General features: G+C 44.2%; 1 protein-coding gene across 2 annotated transcripts in view; it reads left to right on the top strand.

The window, feature by feature from the left end:
* Nucleotides 1–10,639: 10,639 nt before the first annotated feature.
* Pls1 (plastin 1) overlaps nt 10,640–21,743 on the top strand; it is a 94,711-nt gene continuing 83,607 nt past the window's right edge. For both annotated transcript variants that reach the window (XM_085827906.1, XM_085827905.1), the window contains exon 1: nt 10,640–10,764. The gene's annotated coding sequence lies outside the window, so the exon portion shown is untranslated. The remainder of the gene's footprint in view (nt 10,765–21,743) is intronic.

The raw sequence follows: 21,743 nt of genomic DNA, 5'->3' as shown, positions 1-21,743 counted from the left end.
CCCCATAGCCCAGGCTGGCCTTGAGCTTACTATGTAGCTGAGGATGACCTTGAACTGCTGATCTTCATCCCACCTTCTGGGTACTGGGATTACAGGCATGCGCCTCTATATTTAGTTTACATAGAGCTGGAGCTCAGACTCGTGGTATGGTGGTTTGAAGGAGAATGACCCCCAGAGGCTCATCTATTTGAATGCTTGGCATCCCCAGTTGGTGGAACTGTTTAGGAAGGATCGTTGGAGGAGGAGTGTCACTAGGAGTGGGGGCAGGTGGGCTTTTAGATGTCAAAAGCCAATGCCATTCCCAATTACTTTTTTCTCTCTCCCTCTTCCTCTTCCTTCTCTTCCCTCCCCGTCCTCCCTGTCTCCCCATTCACTCTTCTCTCTTCCCTCTGTCCTGTGCTTGTGGATCAAGATGTAAGCAGTCCACTAATGTCCAGCACCATGTCTGCCTGCCTGTTGCTTTGGTCTCTGCCATAAGGGTCATGGATTCCAACCCTCTGAAACTGTAAGCAAGCCTCCAATAAACTGTTAATCTCTAAGTGGCCTTGGTCATAGTGTTTCTTTTTCCAGCAACATAACAGCAACCAAGACTCATGCCTTCCTTTATGCTAGACAGACACCTAGACAGACCTTCCAGATGATCTTGGAAGCAGCCCCACGGACTGGGATCACACCCCTGAAATCTTTCTCTCCTTTCAAAGCTGCTGTAAGGAACTGACAGGCGCACCTAGCTGCGGTCAAGAGTCTCACAAGCCTGCATGCCTCTGTCCTCACAGCACTCATAAAAAGCAATGGCCTCATCTCACCACCTCACTGCTGCCCAGGGGTCAAGGCAGCTTGACTAATGTCACACATTAACCAGCCCATTCTCCTAGCCAGTGTCTCCTTGACTCCTGTCATCCACGTCCCGCAGCACAGGTCATCTATTAACTAAGCCTGCTTCCTCAGAGTGCAAGGATCACACCCTCCCTTAGAAACCTTTAAGAATGGGCACTGGCTTGGCTTTGTATGCTCGGGACTGAAGCCTCTTCCCTTAGACCCCAGCTGTTCTGCCTGTGGAATTAATAACTGTCTTAATAAAGCTCTCAGTGCCTTTCTCCTGGGTCCACCTTCCCTCCTCTCATGGCTTTCAGATGGCTAAGCCCAACAGAGACTGGTCACCCCGTTTTTTCTTCTTATACGATTTGCCAGTCTAGATTGCTTCATCCCTGGAATGTGTTCTCTGATTAGCCCGTGTTTTAGCAGTATGTCCTTTGCCATCTTTCTTCACTTTTCCTTAGGGGTTTCCCCCTCTCTTTATTCCTTCTCCCCCTCCCTAACTGCATGGCACCAGGGGTGTTCATTGCTCCTTTTTATTCTTGGGTAACCTTAATCCTCCTGAAGACCTCAGGTAACTCCCATCGCTTGAGCGCTCTGGAGCTCACTACCGTTCCCTGCGAACTCTCCGGGCTCTGTTTCATCTGTCTACCTCTTTACCGGATTTTTCTACCTTAAAAGTTCTCAGGCACTTTATTTTTGTTTTGTTTTGTTTTGTTTTTATTTATTTATTTATTTATTTATTTTTTGGTTTTTCGAGACAGGGTTTCTCTGTGTAGCCCTGGCTGTCCTGGCACTCACTTTGTAGACCAGGCTGGCCTCGAACTCAGAAATCCGCCTGCCTCTGCCTCCCGAGTGCTGGGATTTAAGGCGTGCGCCACCACGCCCGGCTTGTTTTGTTTTTAATAACAAGAAAACAAAACAGAACACGCCTGCAGGGAAGGCGAGCTAGACCGGGTCTCACATGCTTAGACTTGAATGCTTGCTCCTCCTCCTCCACCTCCCAAAGACAGGGCTTTCAGAGCTGCACTAACACAAATATAACAAAAGTAGGTAAAAAATCTACCACCCACCCAAGAGTTCTCTCATTTGGTCAAGTCTCTGTCCCCACTGTTCCCACTTGGGCATCTGACCTGGGACCTTGTGCAAGTAGTTTACTGAACTACACACCCCAGCCTTCACCAGTCTCTGTTAATTTACAAACACCCTTCCAATGCCCCCTTTCCCCAGTTGGGTAATTTTAAATGAAATCCCAGATGTACCATCAATATATCTGTGATTGCTTTGGTTTGTATTTCTAGAATTCTATTTCCTAAATATCAAACCCACAGATTTCCTGTCAGACCTCATCACCACATTCTGTTCTCAGTTGATCATCACACCTTGTCTAACTTATTTCCCAAGTGTTCTAGGGTGTGTTAGTGCAGGTCTGTAATCCCAGTCTTTGGGAGGTGGAGGCTGGAGGAGCTGGAGCTCAAGGCTAGTCTGGGTACGTGGGGCCTTGTCTAGCTTGGTTTCCCAAGGCTTACTTTTTCTTTAACCCATCCTCTATACTGGGGGATTCCTGCCTTTTTTTTTTTTAGGTTAATAGTATTGTTAGAAAAATTTAAATATATGTTTTAAGTTTTGCTTGTTTTGTTTGAGACAGGGTCTTGGTGTGTACCATTCTCCAACCTGCAACTCAATCCAAGCTGGCCTTGAACTTGCAATGATTCTATTACCTACCATACCTCTGTCTCCTGAATGTGGGGATTACAATGTGAACCACTATGTCCAGGAAGTATATGTCTTTATGTACAGGTTTTATTAAGCATGTAGATTCAGTACTACATTCTACAATACATAATATAAATTGTAAAATATAAATCTTAAGTGAGATAATGTAAGCCACTTTAGAAATTACTTTCTGTATTTAAATGTCTACTGCCTTAGTATACAAACTCATTTGGTAATTTGTGTATTTTCCTTTCTGTGGTGTTGAGGACAGAACCTAGGGCCTCATGCATGCATGTCTAGCATTTGGGAAGATGGTGTTTGGGGAGGCAGGTGAAGCTCTAAAGCAGAAAGTTTGGTATATCCAATGTCCCTGCTATTTGCTAAGCTTTGTGTCCTAGGGGTGTGAACAAAGGGATACTAACCAACCTGAAAATTTTCATTAGTCATGTATATAGAATTTTCCGTTAGTGAGAGTTACTATCAAAATGGCCGCTAGGTGACAGTACAACCCCATTGAGACTTTTGTGACTACAATGCTAACATGCTGTTTTTCTTAATTTACTGTATTATGTCAGGGTTTCATTGTATAATGCACCGTGGAAAGGGCATACATTTTAGTAAATCCTAAATGAGACAAGAGTGTAAACAGTTTCAAAGTTTCTGTACTTGGTATATGAGTTAGTTCTGTTATTGGTACATTTTTACATTTTGTGGCGCTGGCTATAGAATATGAGGCCTCCTGCATGCTTATTTAATAAGCTCTCTGGTACCAAGCTATCACCAGTCCTCCATAGTCGATGTAATGTCAGGATGGCTTGGAGCTGTTCTACACTATAGAATACAGCCTTTGCAAAAGTCAAGCCTTCTCCAGTAGGATGGTTATGGATTGATTATTATACATGGGTGAAAGTTACAAGGGAGAATAGGTCTGTTGTTATCTGCTGGGTAGAGTCTCAAGTGATGGGCACTCTAACTATGAACCATAATTCTGACTATGAACCATAATTCTGAAACTTTATAAAGGAAAACAACAATTCCCTAGAGCCAGACTGCACAAGTGTACCCGTCTCATTTAGTGGAGACATGGAAATAAAACCCAGACCGAATCTACTCAGCAAAGCCATTTGTCTTTCCATTTCTACAACAGTTGTGTGTGTATATATACACACATATACACATACATACATACATACATACACACATACATACATATATACATACGTACGTACAAAAACTAAGGCTTCACTGAATTTAGAAGTAATTTATAAAGGACAAAGACTACCCACACACATGGTAGCTTTCTGAATAGGTAACAAATTGTTGTCATTGAAATTTAAAAGGTTTCAGATATGACCCTGAGGGTGTATAAAATATAACAGTAATGATTAGAATAATTGGTTTTTACTGTTTTCAAAATACTTTCCTGTTCCAGGTAGCCGTTCAAGCTGATTAAGCAGGAGGAAAAGCTCTGAAATGTGACCATGTACCACAATAACCTCTAAGGAGAGCTCCGTAAAGCAGGCTTCTGGAAACATGCCCAGAGGTTCAGAGGAAAGAGAAGTCAGAAAGGAAGTTCAGATTTTACATAATTTTTTTCAGTTACAGGTAAATGTAGAAAATAATTACTTTTGGCTTTCAGAAAGGCAGCGTCAGAGAGTGGGGGCAGGCAGGTCATGCACCTGTGTTCTTGTGTCACCAAGTGGCCCAGAATCTCGAGATGCTGTTGCGTTGATGCTGGCATAATTTCATCTGTAAGCAGCGACGGGTGTCTGGGGAGTGTGGCTCTGCCATGCTGCTACATGTCTGTTTGTCTGTTTTCTCAGATGGCTTGCCATCTGTCTCAGCTAATGTGTGCGACTCCTGTCCCCGCCACTGCTCAGTGCGCTCACTTCCCTCTAGGACAGTTGTTCAGTTCCAGTTCCCCTGACTCGTCTCTGTCCACTTCAAACGTTAGACTGCCCATTTAGCTTTGAATTCCCATCACATCTTCACATTCCCGAAGGCTGACTTTTTGTGTTTGTTTCTTTGTTTGTTTGTTTGTTTGTTTTGACAGGGTTTCTCTGTGTAGCCATGGCTGTCCTGGAACTCACTCTGTAGACCAGGCTGGCCTCAAACTCAGAAATCCACCTGCCTCTGCCTCCCAAGTGCTGGGATTAAAGACTTGCGCCACTACTGCCCGGCTAAAGGCTGACTTTTATACACATGGCAGCCCTAGCAGGAGAGGAAAGGATCAAACAGAAGGGGTGGAGACTTGTTTCAGCTCTGTCTTATTCCTTAGATTATTCTTTTTCTCCTCTAAGTGATGTTTTTAAAAAATAAAATTAACATAAATCCAGAGCTGAACTGAATGTTGTTAAACTGGATATTGCCCTTTTCCCTTCTATTGCTTTCTACTTAATTCTATTTAAAAAAAAAAAAAGGCTAAATAAACTGAAAATGTTTATCTTATACTTCCTGGTTTTCTTCAGCATGCATCACAGTTAGACTTGGTACCCATCAACAGATGGATGGATAAAGGCAGTGTGGTTTGCATACACAATGAAATACTCTTCAGTCATAAAGATGAATGAAATAATGACATGTGCAGGAAGCTGGGCAGGGCTGGGGATTATTATGTTACCAAATAAGCAGACTCAGAAAAGACAAATATCATGTTTTCTCTCATGTGCGGAGTCTAGATAAAAAACAATAACCAAACCAATGACTCACTGTAGTGAACATTTGCAAGTGAAGATGTGTGACATACTGAGGGACACACTGTGACATGCTACAGCTATTGTGACAAGATGTTTCCTATGCTTTGGTTTGGTTTTTGTTGTTGTTGTTGTTGTTTGCCTTGTTTTGTCTGTGTGTGTGTGTGTGTGTGTGTGTGTGTGTGTGTGTTTTATTTTGGTGGGGAGGTTGCAAGGACAGCGGGCAGATATAATGAGACGGAGAGATGAGTGGGACTGGGATGCAGGATGTGAAACTCACAAAGAATCAATAAAAAAGTTTTAAAACAACAACAATAACTTGAAAATAGGAGAGATATTTGGGGAGAGAAATGTGACAAGAAAGGGACAAGAGAAGGTAATGGGGCAGTTGAAATAGGGTAAAAGCATGTTAATTATGTACATGAATGAAAAGATTGCAGTGAAACCCATTGTTTTGTGTGATCAATACTTGCTAAACTGATTTAATTTGTTTTTTAGGGGTTTTTTTGGGGGGGGGCGCAGGTAAGGGTCTAAGTGTAAACCTACCTGGCTGTCCTGTAGTAGACCAGGCCTTTGCCTCCAGAGTGCTGGGTTTAAAGGCTCGAGCCACCATTGCTTAGCTGCTAAACTGTTTTTAATGGATCTAGTTTTTCTGAAATCTAAAGTGAAACCGGTGCCTGTGGTGGCCCCTGATTATGGTTGTCCAGAGTTTGAAACCTTGCATTCTAGAGAGCAAATGCCAGCTAAATCACGGGGACTCACAAGTCCAGGATGTCGACAGAGTAAAGACATACCTTTTCATGGACTAGTTTTGTGATAACAGCACAACTTTGGAATCTTGAGTTGAAATTCTATTCCTTTGTGCGTGTGAGCCTGTACAGTAGTTAGCAGAGAAAACATGGGCTGAACAGTAGCAGTGACGGTGGCAAATGCTAGAGTGTCCTCTGTGTGATAGCCCTTCTTTTATCAAATGGCCTAGATACACTCACAAACCAGATGAATCTTTGCAAAGTGTGGGATCAGAAAAGATGGTCTTTATATGAGAGATTTAGTTATCTAATTGCCTTCAGTTTCTATGTAGTTGTGCTATGGAAAAACGTGATTTTTTTTTTTTTTTTTTTTTTTTGTGCATGTGTGTGTATTTGTGAATGGTAGCTAAAGGCTGACATTGGGTGTCTTCTTCCTTGATTGTGCTCCACCTATTGTAGAGGCAGAATCTCTCACTTGAACACAGAGCTTTACCATTTCAGCTAGTTTGGCTAGCCAGCTTCCCCCAGAAATCCTCTGTCCCTACCTGTCCTCCAGGCTGGGATTACTGGTGGCTGTTGAACTCCACCTACATTGGCTACCCTATTGGGCATCTGAACTCCAGACCTCAAGGTTTTGTGCAGCAAGTATTCATCTCCCCAGCCCCTAAACAAACAAACAAACAAACAAACAACCCAAATATACTTTACATAAAAAATTTTACTTATAATGAAGATAATTTTTAGAGCTGTTATATATATTCCATGGGGGAAAAAAAACCTCAACATTTTGAAGTGCTTAAAATGGTGACTTATACTAAATATGAGCCAAATAACTCTTAGCTATTATTATTTTATACAAGCAATAGAAGATATAGAAAATATTCCTACTTCCTTATTAGTTGATAACATTGCCTTCCTAAGCAGCAACTGGGATACATGTTTGAACCTAATTTATATGACAGCAAATATTCAAAACTGGGAATCTTCTAGAAAACCTGGAGCATATGGTGTAGTAGTTAATCTTGGTCATCAGTCTGATTGGATATGGAATCAACTATAAGAACCTGCATTTCCTGGAAGTGATTAACCTAGATGGGAAAGCCTCCCCTAAGGCACGCCTCCTCCAGTGAGTGGCATGCAGAGCTAAGGAGACCCTAGCAGAGAGTTGCCTCTCTCCTGCCTGACTTTGCCTCTTGCTGGTGAGTGTATCTACCCTGTAGCTGCCACGGTGCTGCCATTCTTTCCTGACATCAGTACTCAGCCTTTTCAGCAATCCAATGTGGACTAAAGAACAGTGTCTCCCCAGGAATCTTCCAGAAATTGAGTGACAGATTGGGACTGCTGAGATTTCCAGCCTTGGGGACTGAGCTGCTACAGGGCTCTCAACCTCTCCAGTGTGTAGACAGCCTTTGCTGACCACTCAGACTGCCCAGCAGCTGTTGTGCAAAGCCTATCTACTAAGTCTCTTGTGTAATATATGTTCACTCTGTTGGTTCTAGGGAAGCCTGGTTAATTTTGACATAGGTTTACTTCAGATCTTTAAAACATTTTACATTAGATTTATGCATTTTATGCTATGGGTGAGTGTTTTACCTACACGTCTGTCTGTGTGCTGTGTACATGCTTGGTGCCTATGGAGGTCAGAAGAGGGCATCGGATCTCCTAGAACTGAAGTTACAGGTGATTGTGAACTATCGTGTGGGCACTGGGGATCCAGGTTCTCTGCAGGAGCAACAGATACTCTTAACCACTGAGCCATCTCTCTCCAGGCCATGGTTACTATAAATACAGTACACTTGTGCTTACTAAGTTGGGCTACTTAGTGAATCCTTGCTACTGTGACTATTACTTCAGTCACTCTCCCCTCCTCCCAACATGTGTTTATTTGAGATAGGCCATCACAAAGCCCAGGCAGGTCTTGAACTTGCTATGTAGACTGGCCTAGGATTCTAGAAAGAACTCGGGTTACATGCATGCCTTTAATTACTTTTAAATGATTGATCTTTGAATTCTCAGTAGAATATGTTTAGCTGAGGGCTTTGACCTGGAACCTCCTTGCCTATTATTTTTTAATCTCCATGAAGATATATGTATATATATATATATACAAAGACATATATAGTCTCATAGAACTCACCATGTTCTATGGGCTGGCCTTGAACTCACAGAGATCTGTCTGCCTCTGCCTCCCCAGTGCTGGGGTGACAGGCATGCACCACCGTGTCCAACTTTCTCCATGAGTCTGAAAATCTTCCTTTTCACTGGAGGTGATAGAGTCAGTTGAGCAGACAACTGTTTTCCCCCTTTCCTCTTCCATTCGTTGTACTGGGGCTGGAGCCCAGGCTCTTGTAAAGTCTCTTTATGCCTATGCTCAAGCTGGTCTTCCACTGTAATCCCCCTGTCGCAGCTTTTCAAGTAGCTAGGCTTATAGGCCTACCTCAGTGAACCCACTTACAATTCTGTTTATAATTATGTGCATTTCTAATGATATACTTGCTATTTTAGGTTTGGGAGAAACTTTCGTGAAACACTTTGGTTTTATCATCAACAAGTTGCGTCTTGGGACTAGTTACTTTTACAAATGATTGAAAACCAACTATTTTACCTTCCGTGAGGGGAATGAGTTTCTTTTGCCTTCCCTCCAAATCAAGTGATGTCATATTTGGGTTCTGCATTTCTTCATGGACTTATCAGTCAATGTTTTCACTACATGTATAGAATATAAGTATGTTTGATTATCATTTCCAATTCTATTGGGCAATAATTTGTAGAAAGTGAATTTTCCATGTTTAAAGTATCCACTTTAGCTTTGGTATTTGTTTACACCCAGCAAATCATCATTATTATCAATAAAGAGAATGTCTCTATGACCCTGGAAGATTCTCATTGTCTTATTGCAGTTCATTCGTTCTCCACCTCTGGCCCAGGCAATTACTGACTTTGCTTTTGTTCTTATCAAGGTTCGACTTCACAGAAATGAAGCTTCATGCTATATATTTTCTCTCTGCTTTCTCCAGTTCAACATAATGATTTTGAGATTTATCTATTGTAGGGAGCAAATGAAGTTCTGAGTGAGTGGGCTTCACCATGTCAGGAACCCCAGTGCCTCAGCCCTGTGGAGGTGGCAAAGCCTTCCCTGGGTCAGGAAAGACTCAGAGGGATGGCCAAGCCTTCCTCTGAACCATTTACAGGCATTGGTAGTGTGGGCTGAAAAGGTCACCATTGCTGCCTGAGGACTGCTTTCCTACAGAGACTGCCCCACCACTCTCCCACTGAGTCTCCCTACACCTGCCTCCTTGTTCAGCTACACACAATAACCCTACCTCCCCATTCAACTGTACATAATAAACTATACAATAAACCATCTCCAGGACCCTGTGGCTTCTCTATCTTGGAGCCCAGACGGCCCAATCTCAGCTTTTTTTCCTGTCCATTTGTCTCTGTGTGTTTTCCTTTTCTTCCTTCATTCCTGGTACAGGAGGATGTGGCAATCTATAGTGAAGCATTTTAGATCGGTCATTCTCTTTTAGTACCAAGTAGTAGTCCATTGTGCTGATGTAGCACGTTTGCTTTTGACAGTCAATTGACCCCTTGACAGTCAATTCCTTCCAACTGTGGCTATAGAAAAAGAGAAGGAAGGAAGGAAGCTGCTACATCAGTATTCAAGTCTTTATGTGATATGCTTTAGTTTATCTTGGACAAGAGCTAAGAATGAAATGGCTAAGTCATGTTGTACATACATGTTTAAGTAAATATTTTGAGAGAACACAATTCCTCTTGTACATCTGCACTTAGACAAAAACGTTATTTATTGGACTTTCTGGGTTATGGGATTTTCTAGGCACGGAGAAGTCCTTAGCTCACTCCTCTTTGGCCCAACCAATTCTTTTGGACTTTAAACAGTTTCAGTGTACTGAAGCCACATTCCTACCGGCCTGATTGCTACCTGTTCTGCATCAGTTCAGGACTACAGGGCTAAGGGTCACGTAGGACCTTAGGTCAAAGGACAGCAAAGGTACCCTGCACACCTGTGGATCATGCTACCAGAAAAGCATACAAGAGCCCTTGAAGCTGCGTTCCATTGGCTTGACTCAGATGTTGTTGGAAAAAGGTCCCGCCTTTGTTTGAGTGTGGGCTTTGGTTATTTATTTTAAATAGGTGTGGCTGTTTAATAAAGAGGAAGGATCAACTGAATTCCCCAGAAGGGAGAAGGATGAGAGAAATTGTTTTACTTTAATAAATATCTTACCTTTTGAGCTGTAGTTTTCAAAAGTGCTATGCATACTAGTGTTCGGAGAACACATTAGAAACATCCAGCATTCAGATAAAAGATGCGGATACTCTGGGTTTGAGAGCTGTTTGAACAAAAACCTCTAGGTAATCCTGAGGCCCCCTTGTTTGAGAACCACCGTGCTAAAACTCATTTCAGGGGTGCAGACAGTTGTAATTAGGCTGGGTGAAGCGTGGGCAGCAGGGATGACGCCCCTGCAGCGCGGGTCCACTTCCCCATCTTCCATCCCCCATCCTCAACCCAAACCTCTTTAGTTAGCTCCTGCCAGCCTCCTTTCACCTGACTGCAAAGATCTGGTGGCCTCTCCCCTGGGTGCAGCAACTAAAACCCGGTGAGTGGATTTCAAGCGTGCGGGCGGGGGTGCGGGACGAGCATGCGCAGTGGCGCGAGCGCAGGAGCAAGGAGGCGGGTGAGTGGCAGCCGCAGCGCAGCGGAGCGGAGCGGACCAGACCCACGGGCGCGGGGATCCGGGGCAGGAGCTGCCGAACGGCCGCCGCAGGTACCGGGGGCTGGGTGCCTGGACGCGCAAGCGGGCGCGGTGCAGGAGGGGGAGGCCGGGCAGGAAAGGCAAGCTTGGCTTAGCGGTGCTCGGCGAGGGCTCCGGGTTCCCCCGACACCTGCGGGCGCGCTCCTGCCCTGCGGCGGAGTCTTGCGCTCAGGTGTGAAGTCCTGTGTGTCGCTGCTTAAGCCCCAGCCCAGGAAGCACATCGCGATACCCTGTATCTAAGGAAGGGAGGGTACTAAGTTTTCTGGTTTAAACTTTGCGTGGCTGTTGAAGAGGTTTTTCTGATCCGTTGGTGTGTCTCTAAGTTGTGTTACTGCCGTGTTAGCCTCTGGTGCATAGGCGAATATAGGGGCAGAATGAAATTGCATCCGTGTTTGCTGGACTTAAGTGCCTTTTCAGGAGCCTTGGGGCCTCTGGATGCAGTGTAAGAAATGTCGGTCTTAGGGGAAAGTGCCAAGAATTTTGTGCGGTTCAGCAGGCTGCATTTTCGAGTATAAGCTTTAAAAATTAAAAAGAAAAAAATACCAAAACAAGATACAGAAACCTATTTTCAACATTATTACCCCCACCCATCCCACGCTTCAATGAGTAGTATTGAAAAGAAAAACTTTCCTAGTTATTTACATTGTGTGACTTATACGGACATGTATCCTACCTCAAAGCTGTTGTAACTGTATGGGACCAACACGGAATGAACATTTCTTTGTTGGAGGAATGTGAAATCATAATTAGAATTTCAGGATGAATACAGAGACCAGTGTTTTGGCCCCACAAAGGTGAAGCAAGGGCATTTAATTCCACGCCTCACCTCTTGTAACCAACTCCTCTTTAAACTTAATTCATTAGTGAAATTCTATAGGAAAGTGTTAAATTTGTGATGCAAGAGGCACGTGATCGTAGTAAGTGTAGGAAACCGAAAATTGAAGTTGAGGAGGAAAAAAACTAGAAAAGAGATCACAGAAGACCCCTCCCCCCTCTTCCCTTTATTTTCCTGCCGTGAGGGTTTTAATGGTTGAAATAATATACAGTTAGTCTGGTTTTGTTCCGAGGGACCTCTGAGGTCAGCCAGTTCAGCTGCTTCAGTTTACAAATGAGAAAGCTGAGACCAGGGAGGTTCGATGACTTGCTCTGCCCGCGCTCGCCCCTCAGGGCCAAGCAGGGCCTGGGAAGCTGTTTTTCTGATTTCAGGGATCTCTTTACTGTGCCTCTCTGATGTTCTTCTTGCTGTAGATGATTGACCTTTCTTTCTCTTCCAGCCTCTCCCGCCCAGTCTGACGGAGGCAGGAAGTTAGTTCCTACCTTGCTCATCCCTCTCTCTCTCAATTCACAAAGCTCAAGCCTCCCTGATGGGGATGCTGGTCTGGGAACCGAACCCTGTGCCCTTTCTCACACTGAATGCTTGCTTGTTTCCCTCCCGGGTGTGAGCTCATTGCTCAGGTATAGCCTCTTCTTGGTAGTTCCCTTTGATAGCGGCAGCCATGTGTAGCTCTCTTCCCAACCCCAACCCCACAGTACTTTATGACTTCTGTCCATGCTGCCGTACTTCCCTTTGGATACAGCTTCCTGAATTATAGTTTAGAACACATCCCTATTTTTTGACTCCGGAGTTGTTAGGTGTGTAAACTCTGGAGAGTGTATGACTTAAAGATCCCACCCAGTACTAAGTTCAAACTCATCTCAGCTGCTGTTTGCAGGAGGAGGGACATTTCCGGGGATTTGGTGTGCATGGTCTATGATGGTCAGGGAGTTCACCTTAGAGCAGTGCAAGAGATAGAGACAAAAAAAGCAAGTTGGAGTGATTTCTGAAAATCCAGAAGTCACAGATTAGTTGGGAGCCCTGGAGCTGGGAGCCCAAGTGAGGAGCGTTCCCCAGGTTGTGGGTAAGCCATAAATGCAGAGTGGAGGATGCAGACTTAAGAAACGCCAGGTTAGAGAAAAGGGTCAGTGGTTAAAAGCTCTGGCTGCTCTTCCAAAGGATCTTGCTTTGCTTCCCAGCACCCACAGGGTGGCTCACAACCATCTGTAACTCCAGTTCTAGAGGATCGGCTAGACTCTTCTGACCTCCTCTGGCACCAGCACACATCTGGCACACAGACATACCTGTAGTTGAAACACTCATACCCATAAAATAAACACATTTTTAAAATGATGTAAAGGCCTTGTGTGATGACCACCTGTCATCCCAGTACCCAGTAGGCTGAGGCAGGAGGATCTCTGCCAGTTTGAAGTCTGTCTGGTCTACATAGTGAGTTTCAAACCTGTTTCAAAAAAAAGAAAAGAAAAGAAAGAAAGAAAGAAAATTAAGGATGTGGCAAAAAGATGAGTTATAGAGAAGGGAGAGGTGTTGAAAATTCCTCTTTCATGATGGAGGTATTGGTAGTGGATTTATAATATCTTTTTAAAGTCTTACAAGCACTTCCCATTGGGACATTTTTTTTTCTGTATCTTACTGTTATAGTTGCCTTCTCATTCCAGAAGATGAGCTCTTTGAGAGGCAGTCATTACGCTTCATCCTCAAATGAGGATACCCACCGTTCAGATACTCCGCAGTTCCTCGGTGAATAAGTAAATCGTGTTTTGGCACGACGAAGGCGGGCAGTTGGGGTGGTCAGCTACAGGATGGTACTTTGTCCAGCCCATGACCTCAATGTACAAAGGAGGAACTCTTGGTGTCATAATCAAATTTATGGGTTGTGAGTTGAGGTGGGGGCGTGGAAGCTGCAAAAAGTCTAGAGAGATCATTGTTGCTCAGCTTACTTAAGGTTAGCCCGGAGTCTTTGGACAGTTATTCTAGGCTTAAGATACTCTACTGCCAGAACCATGCTTACAGAGAGAGTAACACTGACGACTGAGCCTTTTGAGCCAGCAATATAGGGACGTGGTGAGAGAGAACAAGGACAAATTGTAATCAGTCTCTGCCTAGAAAAACAAGGCAGAAGGCGGTGATTCTAAACCTAAATTCTAGTTCAAGAAGTGTTTGGGATGTACTTGTTAACTTGGGCGGGAGGTTGCAAATGGCTGCTTTGCAAATCAAAAAAACCCAGTCTTTCTGTTGAACTGTCCACAACAGCAAGGAAGCTGTTGGAGGGTACATTCTTGCCCTTGGCCTTATATGGCATGATTCATCACTTCATTTTTGACAGGCAGTGATAGCTGGTCTCATAAAATATGGCGAGGAGGGCCAGGCCAGAAGAGCTCTCGGTGGTTAGCAGCAGAAAATGGAAGTGTTGGCCGAGTCAAGAGAGGTTATCAGACTGAGGACATGAGTCAGTTAGCAGAGCACGAAGCTCAAGGTTTGATCCCAGCACCCCATAAACAGGGTGTAGTACATCAATCCTGTAATCCCAGTATTCAGGAAGTAGAAGGATCACAGTGAGTTTCTGAGGTCAGCCTGGTCGAAACCGTGCCGGAGTGGGGGTGGGGGTTGGGGGTGGAGGAAAGGGGGGGCGAGGGGGGAGAAATTTTTTTTTGGGGGGGGGTTTTGAGACAGGGTTTCTCTGTGTAGCCCTAGCTGTCCTGGAACTCACTTTGTAGACCAGGCTGGCCTCGAACGCAGAAATCCGCCTGCCTCTGCCTCCCGAATGCTGGGATTAAAGGCCTTCATCACCACCGCCTGGCTAAGAATCATTTTAATTTTTATAGAAAACATAGTAGACAAATTGTCTATGTTTGAGTGAATGTGTGATGTATTTAAGCATGCCTCATTAGTGAATATAATTGTATTTGGTAAGAGAATTTGCTACGGCCTTGTGTAAGATGACTATTATTATGTGGCTTTCTCAAGATCACAGTAATACCATTTTGGTATTTCCTTTCCTAGTGTTTTCTAAACACCAGACAAAATTAAACCTTTACAAAGCATCCTATGAGGTAGATGCAGGTTATTACCCTCATTTTATATGGGACAAAAATGAAGGGTAGGACGATAAGGATTATCTGTGCTAGGTCACGTGGTCAGTGTGTGACTGAGCTGAGATTTGACCTTAGGACTGCCTGACTTCAGACCTGGAGAGCTCAACTAATTAAGTCCCTTTATCTGTGGAGGTTCTAAGAGGTGCTTAGAATGGCCAGAGGCCATGACTTTCAATATTCCATGAGCAGGATTTTAATTCGAGAAAGCAAACAATACTAATGGAACTTTCTGTTATTTATTCTTAGTCTTTTGTCACTTTTGCTTTGAAGCATTTCTAGAGACAAGGGACAGAAGTCTTATTTATTTATTTATTTTTCTGTATGAAACATTAAAAGAGCCTCTGACTGGCCACGGCTCTCTCTTGGGTAAAGCCGGATGAGCTCAGGGTGAGGGTGGCGATCAATACGGTGGAGTTGTGGGTAAAAATGTGTCTGTGTAAGAACATAGCGACTTCTGACCGTGTTTGTCAGAATTTTTCTTTTCCCTGACAGAATCCTTTTCTTGGAGCTTCTCGATCATGTGTGGGTCTTAGTTTTAGGCCTAAGGTTTGTGTTTATAAACCCCTAGAGGAAATCCTTACGTGAAGTGTGTCTTCATGCATCCCTGAGATTGAAGGGGCTGGAGAGATGGCTCCAAGGTTAAGAGCACTGACTGCTCTTCCACAGGACCCTGGTTCCATTCCCAGAACCCACATGGCTGCTCACAACCACCTGGGAACCCAGTTCCAGGGGATCTAATGCCCTCTTCTGACCTCCTGTGCTACCAGGCATACAACTCAAGTGGTGCTCAGACATATATACAGGCAAAACAACCGCACTCGGAAGGAAGGAAGGAAGGGAGAGAGAGAGAGAGAGAGAGAGAGAGAGAGAGAGAGAGAGAGAGAGAGAGAGAGAGAGAGAGAGAGAGAAAGAGAGAGGAGAGAGGGAGGGAGGGAGGGAGGGAGGGAGGGAGGGAGGGAGGGAGATAGATTGGAGAATGTTGAATGCTGAAGTGAACTTTCAGTAGTCGGGCACAGGTGCTGAGGGCAGGTGAAAGGCACCTGAAGGCCTGTTGAGGCCAAGATCTGACCACTTGTGATCTACTAAGTTGCTTGTGAGGAAATGTGTTCTCTTCCTCTTGATGAGCTACCAGCCCTCTCCTGAGAACCTTGAAATGGAAGCCAGATTGGAATTCCACAGACTCGTTCTGGGTACTTGCAGAGCATTTAGCTTGGGGATGAAGAAGGCCCATTGGCCTCTGGCTCCACTTCTGGTTGTTTTAACATGCATCGGCTCCCAGTGCCCTGTGGTTTGGAACTAACAGTTTACTGTGGGTGATGAAGGAAACTGGGGAAGGAGAAAGAGGACTTTGTGCTTACAGCCGTGATTATAAAATGGCTATAAAATGATTGCATGTCGGTTGCTGGGACCTTTGCTACTGTACGAGGTCACATGATCACCCTATATGAGGTCAGCTTTGATCATCCTGGTTCTGTTTAGCACACCTGTGTCTGGGAGTTCCTGTCAGGTGTGTGCATGGCTTCTGTAAAAGCAGGCTGTTTTAAAATATTTCCTATGTTACTCTTTTCATTGGCAAATTGTGCCATAATAGCACTGTGGGCACAGAAAGCATGAGGAGTTAGATGGGTGGGATTTTTTTTTCCTCTTCTTAGAAAACATTTTTGATGGGATCTAGAGATAGCTTTGTTCTTAAGGTCCTCTTGTGAAGAAAGACATTATTTAGTCTTTATAGTAAACTGACAAACTGATTTTCTTTTTTTTTTACCCAGTGCTGGGTCCAAACCTAGGGCCTTGTGCTTGCTCTGCAAATTTCTACCATGGAGCTAAGTGCCAGTCTTATAAACAGGGGAGGGTTTTTGTTGTTGTTGTTGTTGGTGGTGGTTTTAAGTTAGAGTAAAGTTGTTGTAAGAACAATTACAAGAATACCTGGAGGATAACTTATTATATAGGCATGCTTTCTTTAAAAGATCCAACCTGGGGCCGTCAAGGTGGCTCAGCAGGTAAAGGTGCTTGCTGTTAAGACTCTCTCCCTGAGTTGGAACCCTTAAAAGCCACAGGGTAGAAGGAGAAAACTAACTCCTGAAAGCTGAGCTCTTGCCTACACACATGCACACACATCACAAACAGGAGAAATGAGAGAGAGATCCAGTCTGATCAGGAAGAAACAGGATGAGTCATAGTCCTTTTTGGTATGAGAGTAGATAGATGATTTAGTAATGTAGAAGCAAATGTATGTGTCTGTTGAGGGTGGGGATTCCTTTATGACCAAAAGCTAAGCTAAGGTTGGAGGCATGTTTAACTAAAGATGCTGAAGGGGGAACCAGTGTTATTATGTTATTAAGAAGCAAAAGCTTAAGTTGAAGGATACAGATCTAGGAAATAATTCTCTTCTCTTCTCTTCTCTTCTCTTCTCTTCTCTTCTCTTCTCTTCTTTTCTTTTCTTAAAAGATGACAGAGCCTGGGGCTATAGCTTGCTTTATCCTAGTAGAGTACTTGTTTGCTTTGCATTTATTTCATAAAGCCCTGGGTTTGATCCCCATCGATGTGTAAACTGGGGGTGTGGCCATGCTGGTCTGAAAGCTCAGCACTGAGGAGATAGATGGTAGAGAGTCAGAACTTCGGGTCATCCTTGGTACATATCCTATCCAGTTCAAAGAGGCTAGCCTGAGCTATTGCATGAGACCTCATTTCAAAAAACAGTAACATCACTACAAAACCAGTAAGGGACAGTACAAAAGTCCCTTCAATCTTTTGGAACCAGTGAAGGAAAGGATTTTAGGAGTATTGCCAAAATAGAACTTGGAATAGATTTAAGTTTAAGACATCATTGTTATTCATGTACCGGTATCTTCTCATCAGATCCCCATCGCCCCACTTTATGTGCTTTGGGGCTATTCTGTACTCCATAGATAATTCAGTGCACACAGACTCCAAAGGGAAGGGCCAGACTGGAGGCTTTGCAGTGTGTGGCCTAAAACCAATACCAATTAAGCAGGTTGAATGTCCTAGCCGGTACAGGCAGCATTTACATGTTGTTCCCATAGATGGAACAGATTAAAGTGTTCAAGCAAAAGGAAAGCAGGTTCTGAGCTGATTCATTTACGGTGACCGACCAATAACATGAGTAGGCTCTTTGAATTCATTTCCCTTTCTATTCTTAAATGCTATGTTTTATAGTTATATTGATTCATTTTCCCTCCATTTTATTTTGTCCTTGATGATAAATATCTACTTACTGTGTACTGTTTATAGATGAAAATCAATGCAAACTAGGGTTTTGAGGTTTGAGAAATGAGTCTGTTGAGTGTCTTAATGCTGCTCATCAATAATTTGGTGGAAAGACAGTATCAAGTTAGTATATAATTGAGCCCGTAGCCTGATATCAAGTTAGTGTTTATAACCTTTGTGAGTCAACCAGAAATTCTCAGGTTCTGGTTCTCCTCCACCAGAAAGCTCGTTCAGATTTTATTTTATTGTTTTTCTTAATCTTACAAAGGCCCTGTTTCCTACATCATTCCTTCGGTGTAGTTTACTGTGCCACCCATTTGGTCCAGGGGATAGTTTTTTAAGAGTGGCCCAGTTCTTACAGAGCTTGAAGTATTATCAGGTCAGTGAGGTGCCAGCCGTGAAAAGCAGCTCTTAAAATTCCGGAGATGCAGTGGGTATCATGCAAGTGAGCTAACAGTGGGAAGAAAATTCTAATAGCAATCTCCTTCATTACCACCCCCTTCCGTGTGCATGCCTGCAAGTGTGTGTGTGTGTGTGTGTGTGTGTGTGTGCGTGTTTACATGTGCATGTGTGTGTGTGTGCATGCATGCGTGTGTGCGTTTCTTGTTAAAAACAGAGTCTCATATAGCTTGGGCTGGTCTCAAACTTGCTATGAAGCTGAGGCTGGTCTTGAACTCTTGATCCTTCAGCCCTCCTTCAGCCTTAGCTTCCAGAGTGTTATATGGCTCAGGCTGAACCTTTCTCTTTCTTTTCTCTTTTCCCTTTTAGACTAAGCTAACAGGGATCTAACAGGAAGTGTGGTCCAGAAGGGGCCACAACACTGCCCCCTTCTTCTTTTCAGTTAGTGCACGTTGTTACGGCATTTTTATACATGGGTATCATTAGACTCAACTATATACTGTTATTCATTTTGTGTGTATGCACTCATGTGCTACAGGGTGTGTTCTCTGCTTCTAGCTTGGGGGGCTTGGGATGGGTGTCAAATTCAGGTCTTCAAGTATGGCAGGAAGTGCCTTTACCTGCAGAGCCATCTTACCTCATAGGCCTCCTTATCTTATTCTTAAACAGCCATTTAAACCCAAGATTCCTATCAGTGGGAAAACTCCGGGAAATCTCTCACTGTTTAATAGTCCGTCACAGTGAGTCTCTGGGCAGGTCAGACTCTGAATATGGGAAATCAGCCGACCTGTGCAAGAGAACTCAAGGTCTGTGGTGTTTCTGAGGCCAGGAGAAGGGACACCTTCAGTTAGTGATGGCAACTGTGAAAGAAGCTAGAACTGGAAATGTGGAGGAAAGGCTTTTATTAATAACTATATTTTTTTTAATGTGTGACTTTGCTGTCTCTCATTGATAAGCAGCTACTATTTTGAGAAAGACTTGCCTACCTGGGGTTACCCAATTTGGAAATGGCAGAGATCAAATCCATACTGTGTTTTCTAATTTTTCATTTGAAAAAAAAATACTGGGGTTTAATAATGGGATCATGTTGATAGCCAAATGTATAGGAAGGACTCTGTCTGGAAGTTTCATTCTCATATCGCTGGACCTGGTGCTTTTCCAGTCACCGTGTCTTTTTCTGACTAGAGGAGACAGTGTCTATATGAAATTTATATTTGATATTTATAAACTTCTAAAATGTGTTCTGTGGTTAGCCTCAGCTGTGGGGCTCCTTAAGTGATTTCTTTGTGGTCAAAGGCGCCTTTGGTAACTGTCTCCTCAGTTCCGAATGCCCCTGGACCATGGTGTGTGTGGCTCTCTCGTATGGAGACAGGGATTGGTTGCATTGCACCGGCCTTCTTATTAATCACATGCTTTTAAAGGAGATAAAAGGAAAGGGCAGGATGTATGGATATGAGTAACACGGTACTTACCCTTGAGACTGTTCACGGGTTGGGGAACAGACACAGGTCTGTTGTGACTATTCTCTTGCTGTGAAGAGACTCCGTGACCAAGGCAGCATATATCAGGAAGCTTTTAATTTCAGTCTTGCTTAGTTTCAGAGGGTGAGTCTAGGATCGTAGCTGGGGAGCACGGTGGCAGGCTGGCATAGAGCTGGAGCACTTACATCCTGATTCATAGGCGGGAGGCCGAGGGAGACACTGGGCCTGGTGTGGACTTTAGAAACCTCAGAGCCCATCCCCCAGTGACACACCTCATCCAACAAAGCCAAGGCCTTAAACCTTCCCAAACAGTTCCACCCACTGAGAACCAGATTCGCACCTCTCTGAGCCCTGTTGCAGCCCGTCTCACTCAAGCCACCACAGGGACCATTACCTGTGACAGCCACCAGGAAGTGCAAGGGAAGGAAGGGGACTCGGTGGTGGAGGAGAGAGGAAGGGTCAGGAGGTTAAGGAAAGTTTCAAAGTGGAGGTTCTCTGAAAAGGTGGAAGGCAAAAAGCCCAAACCAAACCAAGACAAAAAACCAAAAACCAAAACCAAACCAAACCAAAACAAAAAAACCCAGCAAAGGCACTTGGTGAAAGGATAGTGGGGACAGGAGATGATGGGGTCGGGAAGCTTAGGACAAGGACCTGGAAGGCAGTGGTTCTAGGACTCTCCTTGCTGGGAGCCAGGAATGTCCAAAGAAAGACTGGTTCCAAGTTCCTTGTTACCTCTCCTCCTAAGTGAGCCTGGCCAGTGGAGTGAGTTCCAGGACAGCCAGGACTACACAGAGAAACCCTGGTTTAAAAAACAAAACAAAAGAAGACAAGACAGAACCCAAAGAGGGAAGTGCGGTTTCCGTGGTGATGTGTGACAGCTAACAGCTTCAAGTAACAACACAGCAAGATCCTGGAGGCAGAAAAAGCTGGTGGCTTCCTGAGGCTACAGGTATTCCAGTGTGTTCTAGAATATGAACCAACATCAGAATCAGCTAGAGAGGTTGTTAAAAACCAAAACAAAAACAGGAAAAGAAAACCATTTCCGTGTTTAAAAATGCTTTTGACATTTCATACTTGTAGATCATGTATCTTGATCATAACCAACCAAAGAATTTACATGTTAACAAGTTCCCAGATTGTGCTGAGGCTGTTGGCCAGGGCAGCTCACTTCATTTCTGATCAGCTTTTGTTGGCAGATGTCCCATGGTTCTGGCCACACTCTAACAACTTAGGGTCCTCAATGCAACGTGTTCTGGCCCCTCTCTAACGACGTAGGGTCCTCATTGCAATTTGGGGTTCATCTTCACAGTTTCACACAGTGAGCTATCAGGGCTTCCTTACGGAGACTACTGGCCTGCCACAGCGTGCTTGGTAGCTTTCTGGAACCGTGGAACAAGACTCTATGACTCTGGATCCAAGGCTGAGTGGAGCCTGGCCCTTTTGCTCGGTAGCTCCTGTGTGTGGGCTGAGCCTGGGGAACACTTTCCTCTGGGACTGCTTTTGGGGGGCAGCGGATTCTTTAGGCCTCTTGAGCTCAGCTCTCACTTTTCGAATGAATTTGTGATCCTAACGTTTGGAGTCTGATCTGTGAGGTCTTCTCTTTCCAGTTTTCCCAGTGCAGAAAGAGAGGTTCTCTTAATGGTTACAGCTGTGTCCACAGCTTAGGCCTTGGGTATACGTTTAGAATTTTTTGAGCTCCTTTTCGCCACAAACTGTACATTTTTTTTTTAAATATCCATTGCCATAGTTGCCGCCCCTTTGCACCATAGACCCAGGCAAACACTGTGGGTAATGATGCTGTTACCGACAGTATTACCCAGTTTCCCTTTGCCACGTGAACAAAATCTGAAGAGAGGCTGTGCCTGCGCCTGAATGAGAACTCCCGGAAGAGATCTGCCTGCAGTCACTGATTGGCTGATTACAATCTCAGGACTGTGGAGCGTCTGGGGTGTT

The sequence above is a fragment of the Mus caroli genome, unplaced genomic scaffold (assembly GCF_978045245.1).
Source record: "Mus caroli unplaced genomic scaffold, Mus_caroli_1 scaffold_11, whole genome shotgun sequence".
NCBI classification, from domain to species: Eukaryota; Metazoa; Chordata; class Mammalia; order Rodentia; family Muridae; genus Mus; species Mus caroli.
This window is presented reverse-complemented; position numbering and strand designations above follow the sequence as displayed.